The following is a 14602-nucleotide window of genomic DNA, read 5'->3' on the forward strand; positions in this document are numbered from 1 at the left end:
CCCACATTCAAACATTGGGAGATTCTGCAGGGGATCGGAAAGTGGGAAGATATACAGGTCAAGGAATTTATTCCCCCCTACTCCCCTTCTGCCCAGATGCTGTTGTATAGTGGTTCTTTCCTCTTGTCTAAAGCCACAGCTCTTGTCAGAGCTATATTTCCCGTAGGTTCAGGTAACTGCTCCCTCTCCTTGCTATTTTATGCCTAGAAGTGATAACAGCTTTTCACTTTTACTAGCCTATGTTTCATGTTGATTCCCTTATTCCTGCCCACATCTCTGTAAACAACCTACCTCTTCATGTACCCTCCGAGTAAGGTATGTGAAGGTAATGTGAAGTCTATATTCACATTCAGTAAGGAGGAAATAAGAAATCTATATTCCACAGGAGACCTTGACTGATACACCTAATTTTAAAAAACAGAAATAAACAAACAAGGAAACATCACCCGTCCACTGTGAAATGGCTTCTCACCACAGTAGAGCAAGCATGATACATCCACTATGCAGTCAGTGATCATCTGCTATTCTTCCTTGTGTTTGACAGTGGCACTTGTGCCCACTTAAGTCTAGTCACCAACAGACTATTTTGCAATCCACTTGGTTTAACTTTGCATCATAAAGGCCCGAATTGTAAGAAATGTCTCCCTGAGGAAAAAGTTTTCATTCCTTAACTGAGATATGAATTGAGAATTAAAAAAGAAAATACTTTTAGTCAGCATGAACTATCTTTTTTATTTTGTTTGAATCAGTGCAAAGGTCACTTGTTTTTGATAGGTGAAGTCATTTACCAAGAATTTTTTCTTAATCACAGAGATTAATTTTTTAATAAATCATGAAGTCTTTATATCTTAATTTCATCACGTATAGCTGTAAGAGATATATTTCCAATTTTAATGCTCTTTTAGGGAAGAAAATGGAAAATGAAAAGAGGAAAGAAAAGGAAACCAACATCCTCCTATATAGCATAATATTAAAAATATTCTAAGTGGAATATTAGTTATAGAAAATTCTGCTCTAGATCTACTGAAGGAAAATATAAAATCCATGACACATTCAAAGAAACACATTAAAAAAAAGATCTTCAAAAATGAGTACATATTTGTATTGTTGAATATGAAAAATGGCAGCTTTTCAAGATCTTACAGGCAATATATAATTGAAATAAAATTCTATGCTAAGGTTTTTATTAATAATCACTGTCTTCTATAAATTCAACTATTCAAACATTTTTTGAGACCTCTGAATTCTTTCTGATGTCATTAGGAGAACTTAAGATGATTAGTAGGAAGAAATTAATATGATAATAAGCATTTATTAGGACTTTATTATGTATCAGGCACCATGCAGTGTGTTTTATGTGTACTAACAACCTCCAAGTGGCCAATGTTAGTTGACATTTACTGAGCACTTAGTAAATATCAGATACAGTTTTAAATGCTTTATACACACGAACTCATTCAATTCTCACATCAAACCTATGAGATAGGTACTGCTACTATTTTCACAAGTGAAAGTCACTCAGTCATGTCTGACTCTTTGTGACCCCCATGGACTACACAGTCCATGGAATTCTCCAGGCCAGAATACTGGAGTGGGTATCCTATCCCTTCCCGACCCAGGGATTGAACCGGGGTCTCCTGCATTGCAGGCGGATTCTTTACCAGCTGAGTGATATTAGCTGATAGCTCTGATAACCATCTTCATACTACACATTAAACATTAGGGCAAAGAGAGGTTAAGTAACCTTCTCAAAGTTATACCTCTATTAAGTGGTAGAGTTGGAATATGAACACAAGAACTCACCTCAGAACTCATTCTTTTCAACAATTCAGTTTTTATCATTCCCACTTTGCAATGGGGAGAACTCAAGGTTTTTTAAAAAAAAGTTAAGTCATTTGTCCAAGTAGAACAGCTAATAAGTAATTGTATTAGTTTATTAGGGCTGTCATAACAGAGTACCACAATCTCGGTGGCAGAAATGTAATACATCATCTCAAAATTCTAGAGGCTAGAAGTCCAAAATCAAGGTGTTCACAGGACTGGTTCTTCTGAGGGCTGTGAGAGTTGGTTCTATTCCAGGCCTCTCTCCTTGACTTGTAGCAGATTATCTTCATGTTCACATGGCATTCTCACTGTGTGTGTATCAGCCTCCAAATTTTCCCTTTTCATAAGGACACCAGTTGCACTGGATTTGGGCCCATACTAACATACCTCATCTTAACTCTCTGTACAGATGCTAACTTCGAATAAAGTCCATCATAATGTACTAGGGATTAGGACTTGAACATACAACTTTAGGAAAGACATAATTCAACCCATAACAGTAATTTGAGCTAGAGTTCAAACCTAAATACACTTTCAAGGTTCTGACAATGATAAGGAAAACCTTATTTTCTGAGCAACTTAAATATAAGTATATCCCAGGGATATTGCAAGTTCAGTTCCATACTACCACAAAAGAACAAATATCACAATAAAGTGAACCACACAATTTCTTTGGCTTCCTGATATACATGAAAGTTGTCCTTATATTATAATGTAGTCTACTGAGTGCACAATAGTATTATGTCTGAAAAAATTTACATATTTTAGTTTAAAACACTTTATTGGTTTACCAATCTAAGCCTTCAGTGAGTCATAGAAGTAACAAAGATCAATGACCACCAATCACCATAAGAAATATAATAATGAAAAAGCTTGAAACATAACAAGAATTATCAAAATGTGATGCAGAGACACAAGTGAGCAAATGCTGTTGAAAAAAGGATAAAAATAAACTTGCCTGACAAGGGTTACCACAAACCCACAATTTGTAAAAATCACAGTATCTGCTAAATGCAGTGTTAGTGAAAGTGTTAGTAGCTCAGTCATGTCCCAACTCTCTGCAACCCCATGGGTTGTAGCCCGCCAGGCTCCTCTGTCCATGGAATTTTCCAGGCAAGAGATGACACTGGAGTGGGTAGCCATTCCCTTCTCCAGGGGATCTTCACTACCCAGGGATCAAACCCAGATCTCTAACACTGCAGGCAGGTTCTTTACTGATTGAGCCATCAGAGAAGCCTCAAATATAATAAAGTGAAGTACAATAAAACAAGGTACGCCTGAATGACTTACACACAATTCCAGGAGACAAAGACGTGCAGAGATCAGTGGCACTATTCTCCAGACTCCTTTAGCTGGGACACCATGTTCCCTCCACGGCATTATGACATATACATTTAGGACCCTAATTCTCTAAGTGAAGGAAGATGATAGATATATGGAATGACCATTTTTCTTCTCTTAGTCCCAGCCATTCTGGACAGTAAATTCTGAGAACTTATCTATGCTGCACCTCTATTCCCTTAAATCACTTTATCAACAGTCACAACCCTGGGCCTGGGGCATGTCCAGCAAGACTGCTCATGTATGTGTAGAAACCACTTAAATTACATCCCAGTCAAAGCCCTGTGAGAACTAAGTGGCTTTAAATTAACACAAATTTATTTTCTTAGCATTTCATATTTTGAATAAACTTAATTTCCTTTATGCTAACAGACTCACAATCTTAATTTTCATTTTCCCCCACCCTCCCAAAAAAAAAAAAAAAAAGCTTTTTAGTACTCAGCAACTAGAATACTAAAGAGATGTGATTCTGGAGGCATAAAAAGCAGATGCTTCTTTTATGAAAGAACAGAGTCCTCAGGGCTGCAATGTTCCCCTTAATAACATTTTTTACTTCCAGTGTGTATTTAGAACTATTATACCGGGGGGGAGGGGGGCGGGGAATGAGATCAAATGCTGAGCCAACATTTTAAAGTCTCATATTAGAAAGCTTATTCTACGAGATTAGTCTTGAGTATTCCATAAAACCTAAAATAATTATTTATATCAAGGCCTAAAGCAGGAGATGTAGTTTGCACATACACTCTCAATACTGCTGTCATTTGTTCTTCAGAAAATTTTTAAATCTATGTGTTTTAGTTATGGTTTGATAATAATAATTGACTCTAGAATCCAAAGCCACTTTCTCATGCAAGATTCTACTCCTGTTTTCCGAGATTCTTGCCATATGTCTAGAATTTCTAAGCACTTCGTATACATTTCATCAAATACAGTGTTAACCTATTTCTTAAAACAATTATTCAACACTGTTCTCACTCTATCTTACAGATGAAGACAATGAGACATAAAAGACTAAGTAACCGTCTAGACAGTGAAAGGGAAGTCAACTCTTTGTGACCCCATGGACTGTAGCCTACTAGGCTCCTCCATCCCTGGGATTTTCCAGGCAAGAATACTGGAGTGGGTTGCCATCTCCTTCTCCAGGAGATCTTCCCAACCCAGGAACTGAACCCAGGCCTTCCGCATTGTAGGCAGACACTTTACCAGCTGAGCCACCAGGGAAGCCATCGGCAGGTTGGTATAAACCCCCGACAGGGTTTCTGCATAAGCCGTATGAGGTCACTGCAGAACCGCAGAGCAGGGTTCCTCACTTGCTTCACGCAGGGTGTGTCATTCATTCACACAAGCACACTGTAGAGTTAGTAAAGTACAGCAGAAAACATGTTCACTAGGAGGACAAAGAACCAGAGCTCCAAGCATCCTTACCTTGTTCTAAAGAATCCTGGTGAGCCACCAAGATGAAGGGTTGCTGCTGAACCACAAAAGATGCCAGGATTCTTGGCCTCCAGAGGAGAAGAATTCAATCTGGGGCCAGTGACAAGGCTTGATTGCTCAGAGCTTTTGTGTAATAAAATTTTATTAAACTATAAAAGAGATGGAGAAAGCTTCTGATACAGACATCAGAAGGGGGCAGTGATCGTCTAAGGAATGGTATACGTAGAAATCAGTATTTGAAAGCTAATTCCTCTTCCTTGGTGCCTCAACTATAGCACAAGGTGCCAGAGAGACAGTTAGTCAGGAGGGGCTGACTAGGCTTTCAATTCAGACAAAAAGCAGACGTTCTACATATACCACAAGATCTAAGAGACGAGGAATCTAATTTCAGGACTTGTTGCTAAAACATAAGAGGTCAGTTATGATTATTCATCCATAAAAAGGAATGAATTTGAATTTGAATCCGTTGTAGTGAGGTGGATGAAACTTGAGCCTGTTTCAGAGTGAAATAAGTCAGAAAGAGAAAAACAATTATATTAACACGTGTATATGGAATCTAGAAAAATAGTACTGATGAACCTATTTTCAAGGAAGGAATGGAGACGCAGATGCAGAGAACAGACTTATGAACACAGAGTGGTAAGAAGAAGGTAGGACGAATTGAGAGAGTAACATTAACATGTATGTTAGTACCATGTTCAAAATAGATAACCAGTGGGGAGCTGCTAGGTAACACAGGGGGTCCAGCCTGGCGTTCTGTGATGACCTTGAGGGATGGGATGGGAGAGGGAGCCTCCAGAAGGAGGGGGTATACAATTATGATTGATTAGGGTAGTTTTATAGCAGAAACCAACACAACACTGTAAAACAATTATCCTCCAATTTAAAAAAAAAATTTAAAAGAGGTCAATTATGAACAAGTGCTCAGGTTAAGCATACAGAGTCACGAACAGCATTGTGAGCGGACCTGCTGAGCCCTATACCTCAGACAGAAGCTGCTTTTTTTGCCTGATTCAAGCTACCTGCAGGTGGTCCTTGATGTGTAAGTGTTGACTGCAGTTTAATGAGGATGAATCTTGTAGGTGATTATTTCCTTATAGCAAAGAAAGGAACAAAGATCTAAGTGTCAATCCATGATGAACCATGAATTAAATGTGCTAGCATTGGGGATATGGGTATACAGTGCTCCATACACCTTCACTACTCCAGCACTAATCTCCCCAAGAAGGTTCATGCTTTCCAAGACCTAAAGGCTGGATTAAATTGCTTCTTGGTCTTTCTAACTCTACGGTAAGTCTACAATAGGATTCCAGTTAATGAACATCTTGAAAATCCTGGCAAATTGAAGCTCTTTCCTATGTGTGTGTTTGTTTATAAATATGCTTAAAGTTTTACAAATATAAAAGCACTCTTTTTAATTTGGGGGAGAATGAATATATTTATATATATTTCTACGTATTTATATGTATTTATGTGGACAGTTCCTTTGCTGTCCACCTGAAACTAGTAACAACAGTGTTAATTGGCTATACTCCATAAAGTATAGTTAGAGCTATATTCTAACTTTAAAAAGTTAAAAAAAAATTTTTTTTTTAAATGCCCACAAAAAGTACTGTTTTTAGAAAGCCTGCCAGGCTCCTCTGTCCATGGAATTCTCCAGGTAAGAATACTGGAGTGAATAGCCATTCCCTTCTCCAGGGGATCTTCCCAACCCAGGGATAGAACCCAGGTCTCCTGCAATGCAGGCAGATTCTTTACTGTCTTATTCACCAGGGAAGCCCTTAGAAAAGAGCAGGGAAAGACAATTCTTACTAAATAGAACATGTGCTATTTCCTGAGCAAAATGATTTTGGGGGTGGTTGAGAGGTGTCTTGTAAATTCATGTTTAGAATTTGTAAGTAAATTATTCATAGTGAGAATGAAAGGTGTTAGTCGCTCAGTTGTGTCCAACTCTTTGTGACCCCAATGGACTGTAGTTCGCCAGGTTCCTCTGTCCATGGGATTCTCCAAGCAAGAATACTAGAGTGGGTTGCCATTTCCTTCTCCAGGGGATCTTTTTGACCCAGGGATGGAACCTGGGTTTCCCACATTCCAGGCAGACTCTTTGCCATCTGAGCCACCAGGGAAGCCCAAATTATTCATAAATAAATTCTATAAATACAGTTATTGCAAATTTATAAATTATAAATACAGATATTAACATATTTATAAATGTATTTATAAATTATAAAACCAAATATTTCAAATGAATGCTTATAAAAATAATTATATTTTTAACTGAAATATACTCCTTATAGTTTGTATAGTCGCCAACCAGTTAAACACATACATTTTCTTACCAGTTAGAGAGATCTATAATGGCTTATTATTCTGACAGAAGTTCAGTAAGTAAGTTATTTCTGTAACTACTGCTCCAGCATCATGTCTACACACATTTTTCCCCTTATAATAGAAAGTGCTCATTTCACCATTTCTGTTAAGATCCACTAACCCCCTTTAATGACAATGGATTTATAATTAAGATGGAAAAGTAAACCATTAAGGATAACTCATCTGTTCTTCAGATTTTCAAGTTATTCACTCAACTGAAAAGTGATTTTTCAACAGATGAAAGAAGGCAAGCAGTTTAGGGGAAAGTCAAGCCTTTCTGTCTAACACACATTGGTCTTGTGCATGAAAAACTAAATGTTTCAGACAGTTTCCACTGTCTGGTGGTAATTTGATGAGGTAATCCTGACTTAGTAGCTGTAAGTGAGAAGGAAGTAAGCATTTTCCCCTAAATAACAAATTGGATAAGGCAAGTTTTCCCAGGGGGTTCTTGTTCCGTTTTATTTTAAAGAAAAGAAGGGAAAACAGAATTCAAAGGGAAATGGATAATTCACAATCTGGAGTTTAAAAAGTCATACAGTAAAATGATTTTTAAGATCAAATCTGCTTTGCCTGTACATCACAGAGGTTCATGCGAGTCTCTCAAAGATGTCAGATCTCACTGGTGTCACAGAGAAAGGTGAAATCAGGTATCACTGTGCAACAGGGAACCTTAGCGGGGCAAGGGTACCACTAAGTTCTGTTTCTATTCCTCACCGTCTCTCCTTCTGTCTTCACATCTTCCTTCTCCTCTTTCTTTCCTCCCTCGTTTTACTGACAGAACCATTTCCCCAACTCTTACAAATGGCTGTAGCTTGTCAGAATCCCAGCACTAGATTCTACCTAGTGTACTACAATGTAGTAGTTACAAATGGTTCAATTCAGAAACTCCAAAATCAGATACACTCCTCCCAGTATATCTGCCATATTGAAGAGTCACCTACATCAAATTCGGGTCACCATCTACCTACAAAACTATGAAATTACTTCCTTCTTTACCTTCAATAATGTGAACTGTCTCTACTTTGGATCTCTGCTCCACCTCATAGCCCAGGAGCCTCTCCTCTACCTACTGTGGTCAAAAGGGCTACCGACCAACTCCAGCAACCTGAGATATTTTATACCTTACCAACTTGGTTGGATGGTCTTGATTAAGAATCCTTAACCTCTCTGTGAGCCCCTGTTCTGGGGAGAGACAGACAGACATTAAACCAGATAATCTCCAAGATTACCTCCAGATCCAATGTGTTTGTAGAACATTCTGTTCTCAGTTATTTGGATAGATTCAGTATTAAATTCAGTTTGGTAAATGTCAGAGAAATGAATGCGGCTTCTCTTTTTATAAATTATTGGTCTATTTCCTAATTAACTATCTCCTGTCTCACTACATTTCATATCCTACTGAGCATGACAATACTCAGACAATACTCTTCTCTAAAGGCCAGAGCACGCCAGCAACATTCCTCTGTATCTTTGTTATTACTGTTCTCTTAGCCAACGATGTCCTTTGTACCCTTCCCTGCTATTGAAATAGTCTTTATCTTTGAAGACCCAGTTAAAAAGTCACCTCCTCTCTGCAGCTCTCCCTGATAAGAATTAATTGTCCTCTCTTCTGAGGCACAAGTTACTAATACATCTCTTCTAGCATGAATTTAATATGGATTTAAACTGTACTTACTTAGTAAGTGATACATAACTAATTTATTGTTGTTTAGTTGTTAAGTCATCTCCAATTCTTTGTGACCCATGGACTATAGCCTGCCATGCTCCTCTGTCCATGAGATTTCCCAGGCAAGAATACTGGAGTGGGTTGCCATTTCCTTCTCCAAGGGTTCTTCCCGATCCAGAGATGGAACCTGCATTTCCTGCTTGGAAAGTGGATTCTTTACCAGAGAAGCACCACAGAATAAATTACCAAGTCATAAAAGCCAGTCCAGGCGGTCACAAAGACTTGGACAGAACTGAGCACAAATGCCTACAGCACATGGATTATTTCTTAGGCATCTTTGAATCTGCCAATAACACCTAGCAAAGCATTTAGAATAGGGTAGGCTTTGAATGAATGAACGAAAACATGAATAAGTGAATGAGTCAATTTTCATTAAAAACATCTGAGTTCAGGAATCCAACATTCATGAAAGCACAAACATTTTTTAGACATTTTTGAAATTCCTCCATGATGCAATGAGGATTTAATTTTTGTAAATATCATCACTTGATCTTATCAATATTATATCTAATCACGATCACCAGTTTAAGTAACCAGGTCAACAAGAAATAAACTAACTTCTAAAATTAGTTTAAACTAAGTAATTTTTTCCCATTTTTAAAATATGGTTTTGTATTCAAGCATATCAATGTTTAAAATCAATCTCCTTTACTCATTGTTGTTCATCATGGACTTCAATGGAAATGTTAATTGTTCTATACTCAAAATCCTCTAAAAGGCAAATATTTTATCTATTCTGCATTTTATGCCTGGTATCTTAACTATGGGGACCTGACCTTGCTATATGTCTGACTTTATCCTCAACACCATTTAACTAGTTGTTCTAGTTTCATCTTATAAAAATGTGGTAAGGTCAGCATTCTTGAATATAATACTGTCACCCCCCCGATTGGATTCCACAGCTATGTCTAGTTCATTCTATGAAGACAAGTTATATCCTTCTTTTGGGTATTGCTCGGTTACATGAATGTGTGTCTTCAGATCTTGGGCTGAAGCTAAGGGTCTCTTCTGAGGAATATTTAGGAAATATCAGCACCTCAGTACATGGGTTTGTAATCAGTCTCTCAATCTGCTGTATCTGGCCCATATGGCTGCCTGCTTGACTTTAAAAATGGATGAGCAAGAAGTGATGAGAACCAAGACAAAATTTGTCTGCAGTTTTTCAACTCCTCAGGTACTTCTCCAAACTAAGTTGAAACTGTGTTTCTCCCTATAATACTACTAGTTGTATTTTTCTCTCCTCACAGCTAGTGCTACTGCTTTCTATCTTCCATTCTAGAACAGATTTAGAGGGGAAAAAAGGTAGGTTTTGAGAACAATTGTGTTATCTTCCCTGAAAAATACTTCTTTCAAGTAGAATATATTCTCATCTAGTTGAACTGGTTTATGTAATGTAGTTGGAACAGGGAAAAAGAACAATAATATTTAAATGTTTCTTCTAGCTATAAAGAAGTAAAAATAGTTTACTTCAAAACTATCAGAATACTACTCAGCCATAAGAATGAACAAAATAATGCCATCTGTAGCAACATGGATGCAACTAGAGATTATCATACTAAGAAAGACAAATGCTAATATTGCTTACATGTGTAATCTAAAATATGGCACAAATTAACCTACCTACAAAACAGACTCATAGACACAGAGAACAGACTTGTGATTGCCAAGGGGGAGAGCAGGTGGAAGAGGGATAGACTGGGAATTCAGGATTAGTAGACACCAACTATATAGAGAATGGATAAACAACAAGGTCCTACTGTATAGCACAAAGAAATATATTCAGTATCCTGGGATAAAACATAATGGAAAATAATCCAAAAAAAGAATGCATATATGTGTATAACTGAGTTGCTTTCCTGCACAGTAAAAATTAATACAACATTGTAAATCAACTATACTTCAATATACCGTCGATACTATACTAAACTATACTTCAAAGAACCGTCTCAATTTCATGTACTTTGGGGCTAACTGAAAGATTCATAAGTGAGGCCACAAGTTAGCCCCAAAGTACATGAAATTGAGACGGTTCTTTGAACACACACCAATCGAAGGTTATGGTTAATCATGTGGGTGAATGCACTAAGAAATCATTAATAAATGTGTGAACAAAAACTGCTAATGTTCCAAGATAATCCAAATATCATCTCAGGTATAGAGAATTAAGATTTATCTGCAGTTGTCTGAAACTTTTTTATATACATCACCCTCTGTTGCTGTTGTTGACTCAATTGTGCCCATCTCTTTGCAACCCCCATTGGACCTCAGCACACCAGGCTTCCCTGTCCTTCACTGTCTCCTGGAGTTTGCTCAAGCTTGTGTCAATTGAGTCAATGATGCCATCCAACATCTCACCTTGTGTCTCCCTCTTCTGCCCTCAATCTTTCCCAGCACCATGATCTCTGTTTTTTGAATATTGAGTTTTAAGCCAGCTTTTTCAGTCTCCTCTTTCACCTTTATCAAAAGGCTCTTTAGTTTCTCTCCTTTTTCTGCCATTAGGGTGGTATCATCTGCATATCTGAGATTACTGATATTTCTCCTGGCAATCTTGATTCCAGCTTCTGCTTCATCCAGCCTGGCATTTTGCATGATGTACTCTGCATATAAGCACCATACACAGCAATCTATGTACATGATCATTTTAAATTGCTGATCTCTAAATTCCAGTGCACTTTAAAAACCCTGCACTTTTACTCCCTTCCTATGTTTACTATTTTTTTACATTATATTTTGCATCTTTTGTTTTGTGCGTCCTTTAAATACTATTGTGGACATAGATGATTTTGCTGCTTTTCCCTTTTAACCTTCCTACTAGCTTTATACAATGCAGATTTACTACCTTAAATGATTATTTGCTTTTACCAATGAGATTCTTATTTTTGTAGTTTTCATATTTCTTTTTGTAGTCTTTTCTTTACTGCATAGAGAAGTTAACTTTTCTTGTAAAGCTGGTTAGGTGGCACTAAACTCTTCAAGCTTTTGCTTGTCTGTGAAACTTTTTCTTTTTAAGTTTTAATTGGAGGAGAATTGCTTTACACAATGTCATGTTGGCTTCTGCCATAAAACAACACGAATCAGTCATAATTTACATACTCTCTTTGGCTTTTTAAACTTTTACTGGTTTAACATGTTGATGGATTTTGAGATAGTTTCTGGTTTAGAATTATTACAAAAGTGCTGCTATCAGCATTATTGTTCAGTCTCTCAGTTGTGTCTGACTCCTTATGGACTGCAGCAGGCCAGGCTTCCCTGTCCTTCACCATCTCCTGGAGCTTGCTCAAATTCATGTCCACTTAGTCAGTGATGTCATCCAACCATCTTGTCCTCTGTCGGCCTCTTCTCCTCCTGCCTTCAATCTTTCACAGCATCGGGGTCTTTTCCAATGAGTTGGCTCTTTGCATCAGGTGGCCAAAGTATTGGAGCTTCAGCATCAGTACTTCTAATAAATATTCAGGATTGATTTCCTTTAGGATTTACTAGTTTGATCTCCTTGCAGTCCAAGGGACTCTCTAGAGTCTTCTCCAACACCACAGTTCAAATGCATCAATTCTTCAGTATTCAGCCTAGAATCAGCATGGTTGGGGGGTATATTTTTAATGGCACGGGGGCCAGGTATAAGTATAATCAGCTTTAATAGATACTGCCACAGCCAAGTCTTTCAAGAAGTTGCACTAGATTTTGCTATTACTAGCAATATGGGTTGCAATTACTGTATATCTTCAAAGTGCTTTGTTACCCTCCTTTAGTCTACAAGAAATAGTATGCCCTTTTGTGCTTATCTACTGCATCTGTCTCCTACAAATATTTTTTAATCAAAAAGTTGTTAACTAAGTGCATAATTTGCTGCAAATACGGTATTAAATTGTCATGGCTGTATGAGCTCTCATGATGTATTACAGTTAAGTGATGTAGACACTTGGGTAAACATATATATTCTAACCCATCACAGGCAAATAACATGTTACAATAATTTCCTAGCAACTACAGCTTTAATACTACCTCATTCATTTCTTCAAAGTAGGAGAGAGAAATGATTTTTACCATACCGTACAATATGAAACCCATTGTTTTTCCAAAAAAATGTTTTCAGGAACTTTGATTAGAAAAATTAAAAATCCCTAATGAAAACCTCGGTTTGGTTTGACTGTGATTTAGAACATAGCTAAGAATGAAAACTTCTCTCTGAAAAAACTTTGAAGACAAATACGCAAATATGTAGAATACAGGAAAGACAAGATTTTAAGTCTCTTAATATGGCCAAAGATTGCATTTTTCAAACTAAACTTAGTTCTTATAAATTTAAAAACAAAGGCAAAAACAAACAAGAATTATGTGCACGTCAGCTCTTTATGTTAACCTCAGACAACTGTGACCCCTACTATCAACATATGTTCACACATTTAATTTCAAGGGAAAGCTTTACGTGAGTTCAGTCACTGTCGTGTCCAACTCTTTGCAAACCCATGGACTGCAGTACATGAGGCTTCCCTGTCCATCACCAATTCCCAGAGCTTATTCAAACTCATACCCAACCAGTCAGTGATGCCATTCAACTATCTCATCCTCTGTCGTCCCCTTCTCCTCCTGCCTTCAGTCTTTCCCACCATCACGGTCTTTTCAAATGAGTCAGTTCTTCACATCAGGTGGCCAAAGTACTTGAGTATCAACTTCAACATCAGTCCTTCCAACAAATATTCATAACCGATCTCCTTTAGGATGGACTGGTTGGATCTCCTTGGAACTCTCCAAGGGACTCTCGAGAGTCTTCAAAACCACAGTTCAAAAGCATCAATTCTTCAGTACTCAGCTTTCTCTATAGTCCAGCTTTCTCTATAGTCCAACTTTCACATCCATACATGACTGCTGGAAAAACCATAGCTTTGACTAGATGGACCTTTGTTGGCAGAGTAATATCTCTGCTTTTTAATATGCTGTCTAGGTTGGCCATAGCTTTTTTTCCAAGGAGCAAGTATCTTTTAATTTCATGGCTGCAGTCACCATCTGCAGGGATTTTGGAGCCCAAGAAAGTAAAGCCTGTCACTACTTCCATTGTTTCCCCATCTATTTGCTATGAAGTGATGGGACCAGATGCCATGATCTTAGTTTTCTGAATGTTGAGTTTTAACCCAACTTTTTCACTCTCCTCTTTCACTTTTATCAAGAGGCTCTTTAGTTCTTCTTCACTTTCTACCATAAGGGTGGTGCCATCTGCATATCTGAGGTTATTGATATTTCTCCCGGCAATCTTGATTCCAGCTTGTGCTTCATCCAGTCCAGTGTTTTCTCATGATGTACTCTGCATATAAGTTAAATAAGCAGGGTGATAATATACAGCCTTGACGTACTCCTTTCCTGATTTGGAACCAGTCTGTTGTTTCATGTCCAGTTCTAACTGTTGCTTCTTGACCCGCATACAGGTTTCTCAAGAGGCGGGTCAGGTAGTCTGGTATTCCCATCTCTTTCAGAATTTTCCACAGTTTGTTGTGATCCACACAGTCAAAGGTTTTGGTATAGTCAATAAAGCAGAAGTAGATGTTTTTCTGGAACTCTCTTGCTTTTTTGATGATCCAGCGGATGTTGGCAATTTGATCTCTGGTTCCTCTGCCTTTTCTAAATCCAGCTTGAACTTATGGAAGTTCATGATTCACATACTGTTGAGGCCTGGCTTGGAGAATTTTAGCATTATTTTAATGTGTGAGATAAGTGCAATTATGCAGTAGTTTGAGCATTCTTTGGCATTGCCTTTCTTTGGGATTGGAATGAAAACTGATCTTTTCCAGTACTGTGGCCACTGCTGAGTTTTCCAAATTTGCAGGCATGTTGAGTGCAGCACTTTCACAGCATCATCTTTTAGGATTTGAAATAGCTCAACTGGAATTCCATCACCTCCACTAGCTTTGTTCGTAG

The sequence above is a fragment of the Cervus canadensis genome, chromosome 8, assembly GCF_019320065.1.
Source record: "Cervus canadensis isolate Bull #8, Minnesota chromosome 8, ASM1932006v1, whole genome shotgun sequence".
NCBI lineage: Eukaryota > Metazoa > Chordata > Mammalia > Artiodactyla > Cervidae > Cervus > Cervus canadensis.